Genomic DNA, 13880 nt, shown 5'->3' with positions numbered 1-13880 from the left:
TGCAGGCTGCAGTGGGAATTACTTAAAAGTACGGAAACAGCTTCTGTTCTGTATTGAATTATGCTGCACTACTGCTGGGAGAAGTAATTGTATTGAATGGAAGATGTGGTTTACTCGCCAAGATGTATAGCAGTCTCACTGGAGATGCTATACCAAATATCATAGAATCACAGAATCGTAGGGGTTGGAAGGGACCTCGAGAGATCATCGGGTCCAACCCCCCAAATATGACATCCACATCTATTAAATTCCAGTACTCCACAACTGGTGTATGCTTTCTAATGTTAGAAGGTCTTAGAAGGACTTTCTTCTCAATTACTGATCACTGTCTTGGGTGTGGTGTGTCCCTTGCACATTGTTCTACGCTTTACTCTTCAATGCAGCCAAGTTAATATTGCTATCGAGCTGTAACTTTCCACTGGAAGGATTATTGGTGTGTCAAATTTTCAATGAGTACCACAATGAGAAACATTCATACGTTAGTAATAGGCACACATTTGCTGTTAACAAGCTAACAGACACCACGTTTCCTCTTGGAGAGCTGATACTGAATCAGGAATACAACTCCAGTAAATCAGCTGATAGGAATCCCGACAAATTACACTGACAGCATTATCTACATTCCCTTCACTTGCCCATGTGCAAGGAATCATTTGGTTCTTTGTGATCATCTCTGACAGCGGGGAGAGAGGTGAGGTACTTAAGTTCCAAAATTCTCAAGAATGCCATCTCTTATTCTATACCTTTCAAAACCCTTTTTTCCACTTCCATCCATTCTTTATGCTTCCACTTAATCATGTATAAAAATGAAGGCTACACCTCAGTAATTTTCTTTTATGCCTTTTTTTTTCCAGTTCCCATGCTTTTAAGGCTAGAAATGCATAAGTAGGGAAACCCTCATGACCCTTTCAAATTCACTTATCTCCATCTGCAGTTAGCTCCTAAATCAGGGCCTGGTTCCTAAATCACAAAATGACTAGGTTGGAAAAGATCTTTAAGATCAAGTCCAACCATACCTGTCCTCTACTAAACCATATCTCTAAATACCTCACCTACCCGTCTTTTAAACACATCTAGGGAAGGTGACTCAACCACCGCCCCTGGACAGCCTGTTCCACATCCTGACAATGCTTTCAGTGAAGAATTTTTTCCTAACATCTAATCTGAACCTGCCCTGGTGCAGATTTGTGCCATTTCCCCTTGTCCTATCTCCTGTCACCTGGCTGAAGAGACCATCGCTCACCTCTCTACAACCCCCTTTCAGGTAGTTGCAGGCAGTGATAAGGTCTCCCCTCAGCCTCCTCTTCTCCAGACTAAACATTCCCAGCTCCCTCAGCTGCTCCTCATGTGATTTGCCCTCCAGCCACTTCACCAGCCTGGTTGCCCTTCTCTGAACATGCTTGAGGACCTCGATGGTTCCTTCTTGTAGTGAGGGGCCAGACACACTATAGTCTGTAAATCCCTCACCGAATCCCTCATTTATGAACATCTGTTTACACCAGGTGTAACCCACTTCTTCCACTCTTACTTACAAATTGATTTTGGGTGCCACAGAATCTGCTTCTCGAGCCAAACTGCGGACTGTTGGTGTTGGCTTGGCATAGTTAGCTGATACCGTTCCCCTGAGTGATGGGAGAGCATTGGGTCAGCTCAGATCTCCAGGGAAGGTGTTACCCTAGAAAACAGTACTGTATCCTCACCAATAATTTATTCCAAGAAATAAATCTGAAGTTAAAGAAGCATCTTCCAACCTCCCTGTCAGATTAACAGCACTGCTGTTTATGAAAACTGAAAGAACTTGATGTATTTGCTTTGCATAGGACTGCTCAATGAATTTTCCTTTCTCTCACATTCAGCAATGGCAATAAATGAGCCTCACCTGATTTTACTTATATTTGTTGGTTTGTTTTAAATCATCATGCACTAACTGCAAACTAGGATATTTTGACTGCAAGGAGCTAAGAAAGTGTTCCCATAACAATTTCTAAAATTTATGGGAGCTTTTTAGGTATTTACAGAAATTATTTTTGAAGTCCCTTAAGTCCTGGAACTAGATTTTACAGGACATTTTTCACTAAAGATGTTTTTGGCAAGGGGAAAGCAAAATGCTTCTCACCTTCAATACACAGGGGCAACTATCAAAAGTTACAAACTTGCCAAAAGTGCTGCAAGAATGATAAACACCCAGGGAAAACTTAGACAAAATGCAAAAAGAATTTAAAAATAAAATCACCATGCTGCAATGATACAATACAGCAAACAATTAGGATACAATTTCTAAGACATTGCAGACAAAGTAATGATGGTTTTAGACAAAATATGCAAGGGAATCTCATAAGAAAGTAGCAGTGAAAACAAACTTTCTCTCTTTTTAGGTTTTACTAAAGTAAGACGTTGCACTAGTGCTCACTGAGCTTCTTTTAAGCAGTCTTTTATGGATATGGTAGTGTATAGAGAAAGAAGCAATACAGGGCAAGTATTTTAAAAGATAAGGTGTATCTAAATGTTAGCAAGTTCAGAATCACTGTGACAGTGAGCTTACCTCAGAAACAACGGGTGGAAAGCACCTTGTTTTACAGCAAATAGAATACTACTCAGCTACCCCCACCTAGTGCACTTGTGCACTCACAGAGGGCTGGGTTAGAAACTCCAGTTCTATGCAAAAGCAGACATGGAAACTTCATTAAGAAGAGAAAAACAGGTGTACTTGTGACTGAAGTGATCTGCTGAATCAGAGCCACCATCTCCTGACCCGGCTGTGACCACAAGGTCACTTACTGACAGCCTGGTGACTCTGACCCTTTTTGATAAATGTTACATATCTGCTCATGGGGTTCCCGTTGCTACACATGCTATGACCATGTCCAGTCATTTGCCTGGCAATCCAAAGCCAAGATCTGCTATGCTGATTAAACCTGCATGATGCATATAATGTCTAATTAGGGTGATTCACTAGGCCTAACTTTCCATCTTTATTTTTCTTCTAATATGTAAGTAATTTGTAACCTATGCCCATAAAGACAAAAAGATTTCACTGGTGGTGTTACATGCTTGTAATGCTTGGTGTTATCTTCTCCCTTGTCTGCCCTTTCTACTAGAAAGCAGCTAACAACTGTCCGAACTGCAAATGAGGTCAGCTTGTGATGCAAATCAAACCCACTGCAACAGGTAATAGTGAATTCCTTTTTATACAGCTAGCAGGGAGCACTGTGTTACAGATATGAAAGAACTACACAGGGCTGAGATTTTAGATTTTTAGTTTCAGATCAATAGAGATTTCTGCTACCATACACAGGAGCCCAGCCCCTACCAAGCACCAGGCTACTCTGTGCCAGAAGCAGATTTTGCACATCTTGTACTTGTATGTGGCTAATGAAGAAACAGGCAAGGACAATATTGTTTACATACTTACAAGTTGGTTTGAAAGATGTGTAGGACAGCTGTTTAAAAGCAGATTGCTTTCCTTTGTTCCTCGGAATTTAGCTGTTATAGCCTAGATGAATGCAGTAGTAGCTTAGAAAGTTTTCCACCCTGGTTGTGTTATGGATGTAGTAATAGAATCTACAATGGCAGCTGTATAAATATAATGTTTTGTAAAAGACAAAACCAAAGTATCAGATAGAAGAAAGGAAGATAGGAAAATCTGGTTGAAGTAGAGCAGTTTGAAGTTTGAATGTTTTAAAAAAACCCAGTTCCTCAGGTAGACTGAGCAGAAGTAAGCAACGTCCACCACGAAGGAAGAAAGTCATGGACTGTACTTGTATCTCCTTTCTGCTTGCTCCAGTACAACACCATTTTCCTCTGTACTCTCTGTGTTTATGTGCCTATGAACTCCTCAAGATACAATAAGGAATTTGAAAAAGGAGAGAAGTTGATAGTATGTGTGGAGACAAGACTTGTTGCTATCACCATTCACACAGTGAATCAAGTTGTAAAGAAATGTAGAAGAACTAAAATTTTAAGCAGTATTATCCATCACTGGAAATATTAAGCTTGTCTTCAGCAATTACAAGCAAACCAGAGGAATTGCCACCTTTGGCCTGATACTCACTGACAAATGTTCATGTTCAAATGGTTATGTTTTGGGGTTTATAGCAAAATAAATTCTTTGTAGAAATGAATAGCGATTATGAAGTGTCATCCATGCAAGTGGTGTGACTAGAACTTGAATAAACAAAACCAGTATAAATACCCACTAGGAACAGCAACGCAATGGAATATTTTTTCCAGTGGATGTTTACTAGGCTTACCCTCATTTGGAAATATTTCTAGTTAAGAGGCAATTTCAGATGTACATAAGAAAAAAACTTTCATTTCCCTCCCTTCACCACATAAAAAGATGGTATAAGTGCATTTAAGTTAGACATTTAAGTCAGACATTTAAGTCTTCCAAAACTATACATCAGTCCTTAAAGAAAAGCAATGAGGATTCTTTGGGACTTCCTGCAGTATTGTATGACAGCCCTGAGGGCTCCTGCATTCATCTCTTCACAGCAGAATAAAAGAAGCCCAGCAGGTTGCTGGGAGGGACCGAGGTATTATTAAGTGGCTCAGAAGTAATGACCAGGGTTAGGAGGTCAGCAGAAAACCTGCCTAGGTTGAAATGCTAGGCAGGTGTATGTCTGTCACCTTTTCCTGAGTGGAATGCTGCTGCTGCTGGATTTGATCACCTTGCAATCCTGGTATGGCTTTTTTTCCCTTCAAAGTTAACAATTTATGGATTGTGCCTGGGAAAGTCACTACTGAGTTGACGTCCTTTTTTGAAAACAAGGAAAATTTTTGAGGCAAATTTAACTATTATAATAGAGAAATAAATCTCTTCTTAAGAACTTTTAAAAAGTTTTAGAAGCTATTCATAACTCATTGAACTTTTCTCAGCAGTCCTCAAGGCATTCTCATTTCATCCCCATGCTATCTCACAATATATATTTCTCACAAGATTCCTTGCAGACCTCAGGAGGCTTCACAAGATGGTAGGCTGTCCATAGAGAGAAGCTGATGCTGAACTGACCACAAACGCCCAGATGATAGTGAAGCAGGAACATTCTCTCTGCGCTCACAGAGACTATTCACATTTATCACATCTTCAAAGACATGATCATTCCAGGTCTCTGCAAACTGACTTCAGCTACTTACACTTTTGTTTGACAGGACAGTTAATTGTCCATAAAGACACCAAGTGGAGCTCCGTAGGTGCCAGGCTGCAAGAAATCTTCTCTCAGCAGAGACCGTGGTCTGCCCAGACAGGACAGTTTATATTCTCTAACCAGACAGAAACAGTTTCCTCAACTAAGTTATGCACTTGATCATATTGCAGCTCATCACATATTTCATCAAAGTACTACAGCAATAATTTTAATGAAATCACAAAACCAAAATAACAGAGCATTTATTGTAGATGACTTCTCAGAGACCTTGCCTACAGTACTCTGTATTTAAACACATTGGATACAAACAAAGTAAATGAGGTTTAAAATTCACATTGACAATGATCTGCAAAACTCAGGCTAAACCTAGTAGTGGCTTTTGCATGCATTTATCGCTGATGGAGAGAAACAGACACTTCACAGGCTACCATCCTAAGAGTTTTACTGGGTGCTTCACATCTGAGCCTGGTCTACATGCATTTAAAGGGAAGTGTCACAACAGAAAATAATGAAGAAACCAGGAAAAAACCTCAGGAGGAATTAGATTGAACACTTGCTTTACAACACAGCATCGGTCACAGACTCACAGTCTGAGGACAGAAGGGAACTTCGGAGACTGCCTAAACAGGGGAAGCTTCTGCAGTGCTCAGAGACATGTGCGGTCAGTATTCAAGTATCTCCAGGGATGGAGAGTCCAGCACATCTCTGGGCAACCTGTTCCAGTTCATACAATGCTCATTTACACCAGGGCATCAAAATAAGAGAAGACGGGACACAGAAATGTTTCTTGCCCTGCAGAGAAAGGGGTTAGAGATTACCCAAAAATATTGAGTATGATAACATGTCAGAAGTTGCCTGACATAGCCAATTATAATTTTTTACTGAGAATTTCTAGGTTTTGTCACATAATTAATGGTTGCTTTCTTTCACACATGGCAGTCACGAAATCAATATATCCTCATCATTCATATTTAAAATAGAAAAGGCCTATTTTGAAATTACTTCATTCTCATGCAGCCTCATCAGCTCTAAATTGCTTGCTGGGTAACACATTTCATTACACATCCTAAGACTTCATTTTATGCACAGACCAAGGAAAAGCAGAGGTTTTTTTAAGAGTGAAAACTCCTTCAATGAAAACATCAGAAGATTAAGTTGGTTCCCTTTCATATGAAGAACTATGGTTGAGCTCCTGTGGCTCATAACCAGGCTTCCCAGAGCATTTATTTTGGGATGAGGATGACTGACAGACTTTTCACTGCTGACAAAGGCCTTGGTCTGCCATGGTCTTGGAGCACCACTCCAAACTTGAGAGTTTTCAAAGGAACAGAGGCGGCCACAGGTTACCCCGGGTCTAGGCAGATAACAGGGAAGCTTCCTACCTCCTAAGAAAGTATTAAAGAAGGTTAAAAATTTCAGCTCTTTGAAGTTCTTTTTCCTCTCGTAACTTTACCAACACAATCTCTGTCCTCACCATTAGACCGTTCCCTAATTAAGGACTGAATGGGTTGAGGAACTGGCCTTTAGCAAGCAGCCTCACATTGTAACAGCCTCAAAACACACAGATCAGAACTGTTCTAGCCTTGTAACTTCCCTTTTTGAAACAAAGAATTACCTGCACAGTCTGCCCTTCAAAGAGGTTCCCATTCAGAAGCCTTTAATTTTATCACTCCTAACGTTCTTTCCTTCCTTTCCTGAGTTTTATTTGTGAATGTGTTCTTAATTATAAGAACAAAACCACATTGCCAAACATAAGCTATGCAGCCTATTGAAATCACAGCTGCTCCAAAAAGTTGACGCTGGAGTTTCTAGCACCAGTGTGAGAGGCTCTACACATCAGAACTGATTTGCCAACCATTTTTAATGTGTCTATTTTATTGCCAAACTGAACCAATATAAAATGCAAAATAAAGAAGAGATGCTGAAACAGTGGGGTCTGCATACCAAAGCAGTCATTAACTTCTCGACATGAGGGTTCAAATGTATCCAATTTTACAATTATATTTTTTAAAGAAATTTTCATTGAATTTTTTTCAAGCTTTCTCCATTTTTTAAATTTCTACAGTGTATTTTGCTTAGTTTCCCAACCCAATTATAATTTGCAACTAAGATATGAAACATCATGTCTTAGGACATCATGAAAAGTTATTTAATCTTCCTCACCATTCTTTTTCTTCTACTAATTTTTATTTCCTGACAGAATAAGCAAACATAATAGTTTGCATCCAGATAATGTATTGGGTACAGTTATTCCTAATTCCAGGAACACTGAAAGCTGTGCAGTCAAAGGGCTTTTTGAATGAGGATCAGCCAAGTTTTTCTCCAGTTCGTCTGGTTTAAATGCTCTGTATTGGGCTGACCCACTCTTCCAACAGCTGCTTCTATGGTTCTTTCTCAGATCCATAGAATAGAATATTCTAGAAGGCATCTTCTAGAATAATTGCTGTTTGTTATGTTATTCTCCAGGTGACCATGAATAGCTTTACACATCATATGTTTGTTATGTAAACTATATGTTGATAATCATCTGTGCTTTTGTTTTGATTCACATACTGAAGCATTAACTTTATTTTACCTGACACATTGCTTTATCTACCTTTGTTTTTCTGCTGTACATGCCATCCTTCCAGTCTTTCCCCTTCTCCTCACCTCGGCATCAATATATTGTAACACAAAGATGCCACCCCATAACCATCCCTCTTTTGAATTCCACTCCACTATCTCCATTAATCCTTTAAGTCTCAGGCCCAACTTTACTGGAACAGCTCTGCAGTAATGTAACATCTAGGTTTTCAGGCATGGACTGTATGAGACTTGGCCACATCCTGTACGAATCAGGAACAATAAAAAAAAGACCGCAAATACTAGAGGACCTGCACTGTAGAATGCCTGCACTGTACTTTAGGATAAAGGCCAGCAAAGGTGAGTTCATCTGGTGATGATAGGCAGCAGGCTCAGTATAACCTCAAGTCATTAGCAAGCTTGCTGTAAACAACCTGGAAAAGCAAGTTCATACAGAGAGATTTACAAATGTAGGTTTCCCTAAATAACTATCATAATAAACAGCTAAATTTGCAAGTGGTGCTAGAATGTGTCTAAACATATAGCAGATAAAGAAAGAAATGAGGTGTTAAAGGAAAGATGGCTAAGGCAGCTCTGGGTTTTACCCATGTTAATTTTAATTTTTGTTAAGACTGATCATTGTAGCCATTTTTCACTGTCTTGTCATTCTCTCTTTGCTTCCTGCTCCCTGCTCTTGCCACAGGTATCTTTCCTGCCAAGATCGCAACCTGTCAGTTGCATCTGAAAGATCAAAACCTCTCTTTGCACATAGAACCCCCTCAGTTAAATAATGTCCTGCCAGTTCACAGTGCTTCCAATGCAGATAATGCAAAATTGTACCCTTAAATTATAGATAGTTTCAGTCAGGGATCACGTTTTTGTGATTCCATGAAATGCAGAACACACATTGGACAGCTAAAAAAATACTGCAATCAAGAAAAAAGTATCACATTGGAGACGTATTTAGGGACTGCAAGCCAGTGGCATGATGGGGAGGAGAGGGAGAAGGAAAAACCTATTTCATTTTTAAGAGCAATAACAACCTCCAAGTCAATCATTTCCTGGCAGTTAATGACCAGACGGATTAAGATCTCCTCCAGATGGCCATTAACTGCCAGGAAATAGCCAACTCGTTGGCCATTAGTACTTAAAACCCCATTAGGATACTGCTCTTCGTTAGTCACATTCACATGACGTTACTGTGCAGTGAAGATATGAACACAGCAGAAAACCTTCATTTGGAAAGACAGCAAAACAGAACAAAAATAGCACTGAAGTAGAGGCTTAGTTTTACTTATGCAGGGCAGTGCTGCTGCTAGACCCTCAGAATGTGGGAAATCACTGCTGGCAACATAAACCTCCACACACTAATCCACTTAATGTGCCTTCTCTTGTGTCCTGAAGGGACCACCCCCAGAGGTGAAAGGTTAGTCTCTATGCCAAATCAACTGATGGTTTCTCTGCTAAGATTTCAAAAAAAGTATGTGACTGTTGAGATTAGGTTACTTGGCCAGCATTAACAGGACTAAGACAAAAATTCCAAAGCCTGGACATTTGGTTTTATGGTACAGACACACAAGTATCTTAGCATTCTCAAGGAGGGACTAAAATTTCTTCCAAGCAATCTCTGAACACTATAGTTTACTACAATTCAAATGCAATTTACTATATATACTATACTATGGTTTACATGTAGTTTCTATTTAGTTTATTATGGTTTATAAGTAGTTTACTATAGAATTACAGTTTTTTGAATCATTTACTGTATACACAAATAACTAGTAGCTACATATAATTTTTTTGTAGTAAGACTGATGAAACCATAATTACTTTGAGCCTTATTTATCATAAAAATCTCCAAAGTTAAAGCTAGATCATCAATCTATCTTTGAAAATATGTTTCTGGTTCTTTTTATGTACGCGAACAAACATATGAACTGAAACTGGCAGAATTTGTGAAGTTACAAGTAAAATGATTGTGAAAAAAGAATCTGTCTTCAGAAGAACAGTGAGTGCACCTAGAGCTGTACAAGTTTTACTATTTTTAATAAAAGATACAAATACTTCTGCTTAAAGTCATCAGCCAGTCCAGTTCTGAAAGGGATAGGAAGGACAGTCTCGCTGTGTCTTTGCCAACTTTAGACAGCAATTTTGCAACATATTTTCCACAAAGGACGTATTAAACCTTACTTTTTTTGCAGAGTATTTCTGCAAAAATTACGCATCAGTTATTATTCACTTAGTGTTGTTGCTTCAGGGCTTCCCCATTGCAGCCTGTGGGGCAGATGCCCTGTATCTCACTTCACTTTGTGTCCCAAATAGGCTAAAACTCTTTTCCATTGCATGCTGTAGATGTGTTAAATATTTGGAGGGAGCTTGTTCCACTGGGGCAAAGCTGTCTTCTGGAAAAACATAGGATGTTTTTATTACTTTCTTCCTTTTTCTGCATTGTTTTACTGTCCTAGATATCTTTGATATGTTTGCTGAGTTCTGCAATTCAGAATAAGCCACTGCCTTTAATAAACAAGCAAACAAACAAACAAACAAACATAACTGCTTCCTGAAACACTGAGAAACACAAAGAAAAATCTGCACACACACACACCCCCTCAAGAAATCACTCGGAAGTGCCTGAAAACAGATGGTTTAAAGGAGTGAAGGAATCTTCAGTAATGTGAACATGTGCAAATTAGCAATTCTGGATATTGCTCTTGTGAGCTCTGAAACTAATCCCCCTCAATGAATGTTGAAGGCTATTGAAAGCATACAGGAACAACCTGGGCTGGCAAGCAGGCTGAGCAGTCACCGTGTAATCTTAACACCTTAATTACAGCTTCTGTCAAGCTGCCTATCCTCACAGACCTCCTGAAAACCCATACTGCAGCCACAGTGTGCTTTCATAGCCCAACAGTGTATTAATTTAGCATGGTGTTTGGCCAACAATTACCGGTCCATAGGGAACAGTGTAATCCAGGTTGCATCTTTATGCACATAGGGAGCTGCCCCTCAGCTCATGAGAGACAGACCTGGAATACATGCTTAGGGAAAAATGGGACAGATGGGAGGGCAGGAGTTCTTATACTGTGTGGAGTATGCATTGGTGTGGTAATACCCAAATAATGTCAAACAAGTTCACAACAGGCTTATGAATGCCCTATATAGCAATGACTTACCATGCTTAGATGTACTACACAGTTTTTCATCTAGTTACTTGTTCCAGTGATTTATATGCTTTTCTTCTGTATGTGTCCTGCTAGGCTTGTTCTGGTGAGCAATCAGCTGGTTTACTCACTACTTGATTACCTCATCCCTTTTTCAGCAAACAAGAGTTCCTGCCAATTACAGGGTACAGATGTCTTACAGCGTTTAATGCCAAAGAAGTAGAAAATGCTCCTCTGTGCACAGACAAGAGCAACACCAGAAACCTTTCTTTTTATAATGAGGACCTGTGACTTAAGTTCCAACAAGTTAGACATAACACAATCAAGTTGTAACTGAATGTCACCTGCCTCAGGCAGGCAGTATACACAGGATATTCCCTACCTCTGTTGATGGCAAAGTATCTGCTGACTCCAGGAGGACCATAATTCCACCTCAAAAATTTTCAGGTAATTTGTTTCACTAGGGATGCAAATACAGTGGAAAAAATAATCCCAGTTGATTTTATTGACAATAATGTAAAATATTGATTTATTTTATACTTTCACTGTGTGACTGAGTATCCCTTCAAGGAAGCTTATGTGAGGGTATTTTAGAAAATAGCAAGCTGCCATAAAAGGGTGGTTCTGAAGAGAGCACTGTGGACAGCAAATGAAGAGATCAGGCTCTATATCCAGCCCCTCTGCCTATTATCAGTCTGGGTAGACATCACCTTATCTGTTAACAGCCCTGATAATTGATGTGTTGTCCCTCCTTTTACCCCTGTTTTGTGTTGGTTTCCAAGCGTTTACCCCCATGACTGGCTGAAAATATAGGAAAGACAAGCAAATGGCAAAAGAAAAAGAGGTTTCCTCCCTTTTTTATTAGGGAGGGGAAAAAAAACCAGAAAAAAACAACCCTACCACATGGACTCACAAGGTTCTTGCCAGAGGGCAGTAAATGTCAACACTGTAGTATATTTCCTGCTTTGAAAATGAACCAGTTTAATTCAGAACTATTAAATTTCACAGCAGTGGTAACCCCTTCCTGTGTGATGTCTTTTTGGTAGTTCGGTCTCTTAAATCATTCAATGCTGCTGGCTGCAAGAGCCTGAGCCCTCAACGAATGAAACCACCTCTGCAGTCAGATTTCTGAAATAAGGCAGTGCTTTGATCGGAGCCTTCTTTCTTTCCCCAAGGATGAGTTAACCTCATAAAAATGCATATCCTGCCCAAATGTTTGTTTGCTCTCATTTATTTCTTCTTTAATACTAATAACAAGGTCACTGAACAAACAAACTACTGAGCCTGGGTATAAATACCCACCCTTCAATGTTCATTTGTCAAAGGTAATGAAGGCCATCTCACAATTCATGCTCTGCTTCTAGCCTGGGCAGCTGTTGTTTTTCTTGTGTTGGTTCAAAGACACCCATTGAGAACAAGCGTCTGGTCTTGGAGAGGGAGCGGGGACACAGAATCTGAACAGTATGAGCAGACACAAGTCAAGAGGGGGTGTTGTGGGGGATATTTAAATCTATCTGCAAATCCTTCTGTGGCCCGACCCAGTATAGATAGTAAAATCCATATTGGAGATGCAGTTATCTATGTGACCACAACTGCCTACCAATAAAAGGCTTTGTACAACACCACCTGAATGTAGATCTGGTAGTGCAGACTCCTGTGCTTATCTGTACTCCACTCTTCAATATCCAGGGGATTGTGGAGCACGTCAGGGAAGGTTCCTCTACAGAAGAGCTTGGGACAAAATGATGATCTTATTCTCTATTTTATAATAAAATGCTACAGATTAAGTTGCATGGACCAGGACCATCTGAGAATTAGGCAGCCAAAGTGTTTTTCCTCAGAGTCAAAATAAGTGATCTAGAAGGCCCTATGGTAAACAGCTACTAAGTGTTGAACATGCTGTAGCCACACACAGGCCCTGCACCTGATGAAAAACTGACATAATGCACTTTATCATTATCTTGAAATAAATAAATAAAATGGGACTATAAAAGCCAAGATACTGGGCAAACGTATCACAGCCAAATTCATGTTACCTTTTCAGCCTTGTCTCCTCTTGTTTCCCCACTGCTTTTACCCCTAAAGTGTCTCTAACACAGAACTCGCGTATCCTTTGGCATTTAGGGATTTCGATTTGCACTGGCTCTGTCAGTGATGCTGCTGCTTTGAAGGGGTTTTCCAGGGGTTAAACAGAAGTCTCAGTCATGGCAGGATGGGTACCAACATTGTCCAGCTGGTGTCAGAGCTGGAAACGTGCCAGCAGCTTGAGCAAAAAGATCAAGAGGGCAGAGGTGCTCCCACACCCAACGTGCCTTTCCCATAGATAAGGGGAAGCATCACAGCTGCAGAACAATGAGACGCCTGTATTTAACTATCACACAGAAGAGAAGCCATGAAAAACTGAAAGACATCTGATTACCATGTTAGTAGTAGATTTAGAAATGTTATTTTAACATGCATTTGTCTTCTCCTTCTCCCACAAATGTTATTCTTAATAAAGATAATAAAACCACAGAGCTGTATATCTCTGCAAAACAGATAAGCAGGGATAAAAATGAAGGAGATACATATGACTGCCTTACGTTATGCAGCAAGGATGTCTAGAATGGACTTATATCAGAGGTAGTGCGATGTTCGGTTTTAGGGAGTTTTTAACCAGTGATGATTAGTTAATAAACCTTAATTCAGTCGTTACACTGAGATGACAATCTAAATTATGATGACCTTATCAACTACAAAAAATGCAACAGGCCATGTGCACTTTTATAAAGTGAGTCAAAGCAAGAGCTATCCTCTGGCACAGAAAGACTCCCATGGCACTTGTACTGAAAAAAAACCCCTGGCTCCATTCTGTTGGTAACAAATAGTTGTCTCTTATCTTGATTTGCTGAATTGTTTATAAGCTCCAGGACATGTCTCTATGGCCCCCAAAATGCTGGCACAGCAGTCAGAGATCAGTAAGGTTTTGTTTTGGATGGACAAAACAGCATCAGAAGTTTGGCTTTAAAAG

This window comes from Gallinula chloropus (genome assembly GCF_964237585.1).
Source record: "Gallinula chloropus genome assembly, chromosome: 1".
NCBI classification, from domain to species: domain Eukaryota; kingdom Metazoa; phylum Chordata; class Aves; order Gruiformes; family Rallidae; genus Gallinula; species Gallinula chloropus.
Note: the sequence above shows the minus strand (reverse complement) of the source record.